Raw genomic sequence first — 4,966 nt, 5'->3', positions numbered from 1 at the left:
CTTGGCAGTTGCCAAGGGGCATACCCATGTATTTATGTCTCTTTATTTGGAGGTGGTGATGATGGAGTTGTTGATGTAGTAGGCTTGTCATCCATCTTCCAAGGCATAGGCTCGCCATATAGAAAGATGAACGAGTCTCCGAGATCCTCAAATATGCAGCCAAACTCATCCTCTTAAATCTAATTCATACTCACAGTTTTGGTTTTGCAGGTCATAGATCTGGGCTTGGAGATTCTCGATTTTCTCATGAAGCTTGAAGATGGCCTCCCCAATGTTCTTGGCATCCAACTCATGATTGTTGGTGAACTCCGTGATCATCATGTGGTTGGCGTTGATTTCATGTCCCACCATCCCTTGGCACTTGAAAACTTGCTGCTCCATTGCTTCGAGTCTTGCCTAAATGCTTCTGGTCTTCTTCGTCCCCTCAAAATCGCAGATGTGCAGCACCACCCCACGCATCTCAATGGTTTGAGGGTGTTGCAGCACCTCCACAAGGTAGTGGTTGATGAACTTCTCGAGAAACTTATCCTTGGGGGCGCTTGGAGACGTCATGGTAATCTAGATGTGTCAGAAAAACAGCTCGAAACAAGAATAGAAGATATTTTCGTCGTACGGTGGTCAAAACCTTAGGGAGATTATATAATGAATTTTTACCGACCAGAAGAAGTATTGTGCAAGAAAACGGAGTCCGGAGGGCACACGAGGTGGCCACAAGGTTGGGGGGCGCGCCCTCCACCCTTTCAGACTACTTTTAATTTTCCTAATTTTTTAAATATTCCAAAATGGAGAAAAATGCTATTAGGACAGTTTTGGATTCAGTTTACTTACCGTACCTGTCGTGGAATTGTCACGGCAGATGTCCTAGCGAAAGGACTTAGTCATAGGGCCATCGCAACTAGGAAGCTTAAAGGGGTTAATCGGGACAAAGGACATGAGAGGTTTATACTGGTTCGGCCCCTTACGGTGAAGGTAAAGCCTAGTCTAGTTGTTGTTGTATTGCTGGGTTTCGATGACCAAGGAGCGAATCTGCTAGCTTGGTTATCGATCTGTTCTTTCTTGTCCTAAGCCGTCGCTGGGTCGTCCCCTTATATACACAGGTTGATGCCTGGCGGCCTACAGAGTCCTAGCCGGCTCATAAAACGTGTCCGGCTCGGTGACTTCTTTTATATGGCTTTCCTTACAAGTCTTTCTCTACATATGTCGGTTGACAATATTGGGCCTTAAGCCGCCTCTAGGCTTAGGCTTTCTATAAGTCTGAATAAACTATCATCTTGAATATTACTGGGCTTCTTTTCGTAACCCGCCATTGGGGTTGACCCGGCCCCTCCTGGGCGGGTCATACCTGGTAGTTATATCCCCAACATTAGGCCCCAGGTTGACTTGAACTTTGTTCTTTGTCAATCTTCAACACTTAAACGACATCCATCTTCCTCTGTCTGTAAAACTCTGTAAACCGCCATGACATCATCTTCTGAAAGTATGAAAAACCTGCTATGACGTCACTTTCAAACGGATCTTTATCTTTTAATATCTTCCGAGAATCGAGGCGTCCTTTTAGCTGAATAGTCATTATTTTGGTCTTCCTCAATTTCCGTGCCTGCCTGTTCACCTATCCCCTTATAAATAGGCTTGGCCGGTCTTTCCCCTTTCTTCTTCTTCCTTCCATCTTCTCGCTACCTCTCTGCCTCTCGAGCTCCGCCGTCGCTGCAGTGCCCGCCGTTGCCTCTCAACACCGGCCGCTGCACCTCCCTAAGTTCGTCCCGAGAACCGCGACGACCCTTCGCAGAAGCTCTGCATTCATAAGTTCCTACCTTTCCGTGCCCTTAGATCTGTTTTAGGATTACGAGTTCATCGGCGTTCTTCGCCATTCATCACAGACTTCCTTGTGGTTTTTCCTCCGTACCTTCTTTTGATCCAGAAGAAAAGTAGAACTTATGCGGTAGTGGTTTTACACCTATTTTAGATGCTTGTAGATCCCTTTCCTTTGCACAAATACCTTCTTAGAGCTGATGAACTCCTCCGCACTTCATTTTTTAGGTCTAAATTTATTTTTCTTTTCTGACCCATTTTGATCCAGAATACTAGCGATAGCTTTGTGAAATCTGTTTGTCTCAACACTTAGTCGATTCTGTCTCTGGTTTCCTTTGAATGTTTTTCGTCATGGCGGCTTATCACGCTGGCTTACTTTTCCCTTATATGTCATTAGCCCTTACTTAAGCCGCCATTACCCATTTGCACCATCATCATTTAACCTTTAATTTCACCATTGAATTGAACCGGCGCATTACTTTCTTTTCAGCTCTCCTTTGCTCATCATGCCGTCAAAGGTACCAACTGTCTGCAACTGGGTCCCATCCACAGTTACTGAAGATACCTTGAAGGAATTTGTCACCATTGGATTTTTGCCAAAAAATGTTATGTCTTATCATGCACCAGACCCGGAGGAAGAACAGCCTCAGCCCAAAGACGGTGAAGTTATCATTTTCACTGATCACGTGAACCGGGGCTTTTCTCCACCCGACTCAAAGTTCTTCCGAGATGTTCTTCATTTTTCCAAGCTTCGTCCACAAGACATTGGACCCAACTCTATCTTCAATATCTGCAATTTTCAAGTCCTTTGTGAGGTGTATCTTTAATAAGAACCGACTGTGGAACTCTTTAGAGAATACTTTTACTTGAACCGCCAGAATGAATGCACCAACGACCTTAGTTTGGAGCTTGGTGGAATCTCAATTCAGCACCGGCAGGGCGCCGTCTTTCCTTTGATAGTCTTACCGAGCCATCCCAAAGATTGGAATCAGGCCTGGTTCTACTGCCAAGACACGTCACCGGCTAATGAAAAACCACTGCCGGGTTATCGCGCAGAGCGTCTGGATTCCAAGTTTGTGCTCCCTGACAAGCTTACCACTGCTGAACGCAAGAAACTTATTCCATCTATTAAGAGGATTCAAGCTTTGTTGGGGAACGGTTTAACTGGAGTTGACCTGACCCGTTGCTGGGTCGCATGGCGGGTTATCCCTCTAAGCCGCCGATCCAAATTAATGTATGAGTATGGCGGAGGCCCAAATGACTCTCTCCGTTATAGCTCTGTTCAATTGAATGAAAAAGATGTTGTTGCAATGTCAACCATCCTCGTGAATGCCAAATACAAGGACTGCAGTAAGGTTGGGTTAAACCCCTTCTACAAACTCAACCCGGCCCCAGAGGTGAAAACCCTTGACCTATCTCTTTTTGTGTTTTCATCAGTAGTCTAAATACTTGCATGACCCTTCAACCTGTTTATTTATTTACAGGCCAAATCTGACTTCTGGAAGGTTAAGTATGATCATGAAGCTGCCAAGAAGGCCATAGCCGCCGCCATAGCCGCCAGGAGAACGACCAGGAAGCCAAAGAAGAAGAAGATTGCATCTGGCATGTTCCTGCTGGATGATACTTCTGAGTTGGAGGTAGCCCTTGACTCCCTTGGCCAATTTTTTAACTATCTTATTGACACTGACTATTGCCAGGACGACACAGGGGCCAGCCAGGTCGTGGAAGAAGAGGTAACTATTTCCTCCGACTCAGCCCCTTTGCCAAGACAGAAACTTCGACTAGTAACCCGAAAAGTAAGGTTTTCGCACCCTTTAGCTTATCTGGACCCTCATTTTCTTTGGAAAAAGAAGAAACATGAGAGCCGCCGTCAGGCCTGGACTAATGATGTCGATGAACCGCCTTCCGATTTACAGCAAACTCCTCGAAAACGCCAAAATGAGGTTTCTTTCATCTTCGTCTTTTTCTTTCATTAATGAATCTATTCCCTTGCATCACTGACTTTATTTTACCTTTTGCAGGAGGTTTCTCGCTCTTCTGGCGACTCATCTCAGACTCAGTTTCCGGCTTTCAAAACTGCTCTTAGGTAAGGAAAAATCAACTTTCCTCTGTATCTTTAAAAACTGCATCCTTACACTAACTGTCTCATAAAACTTTTCTTAGCGGCCAAGCCAAATCCAAGAAGGCCAAGGTGATTAAGCCATCAGAAGACCCGAAGGTTCCTGCACCTGAACCGGCCATGCCAACTCCTCCCTCTGAAACTGAAGCACCTGAAGACCCGGCTGTTCATACTCAATTGGATCCTCCTGAGTTGTCAGCCTATGAGATCACCCTTAATCCGACTATCACTGAACCATCTAGTTCAGCTAACCCGCCAACAAATTGTGATACTGACGTGTTGATTACTGGTAGCCGATTTGTTGCACCGGGGACCCCCACTGTATTAGCCCGACACACTGCTAAGCAAGAAGCCTTGGAGAAGCAGAAAGTGCATTTTGATATCTCCCATTATACTCACCTCAATGTCAATGATGTGCTGTTCGGCTATCTCAGTCATGTGCACTCCAGCTGTGATTCGGAAATCGAGATGGTCAAACAATTGCAGCTAAAATATGAGGTATGTTCTCCGGTTTACTTATACTCTGCCAGCCCCCAAGTCTTCGGATGATTAACTTGAATGATCTATAGACTTTATGATATAAGTTGACACCTTGCCTCTAAGCTTTTCAGAAGTCCAATAGAGTAACATAAACTTCACCTATAGTCCCCAAGGGCCGGCTCCATTTATCATAAATGATCTGGTACTTAATCACATAACTGTCTTTGACTATTCTCAGTAAGTTTTGAGATCCAGCTCAATCATAAAAGATTTTCTGAATATTATACATTAGCCCCCAAGTGCCAAGCGTTGTTACTTTGTAAAAACCCTTGGGACTATGAATGTTTTGTAGAACGCCTTATCTGAGTTAGGCTCCCAATTGACGGATGCGAAGACCCAGTTGGCGGAACAGGAGACAGAGATAAAGACCACTGACTCTAAACTCCAATTGAGCCTCTCCGAATCTGAGAAATTGAAGACCATCCTAGCTGCAAAAAAGAAGTCCTGGGCCAAAGAAAAGACACTGCTAATACAATGTGCTGAGACAGCTGAAGCGGC

This window comes from Triticum dicoccoides, chromosome 6A (assembly GCF_002162155.2).
Source record: "Triticum dicoccoides isolate Atlit2015 ecotype Zavitan chromosome 6A, WEW_v2.0, whole genome shotgun sequence".
In the NCBI taxonomy this organism is placed as follows: domain Eukaryota; kingdom Viridiplantae; phylum Streptophyta; class Magnoliopsida; order Poales; family Poaceae; genus Triticum; species Triticum dicoccoides.
The sequence above is the reverse complement of the archived record's forward strand: the minus strand, read 5'-3'. Positions refer to the sequence as shown.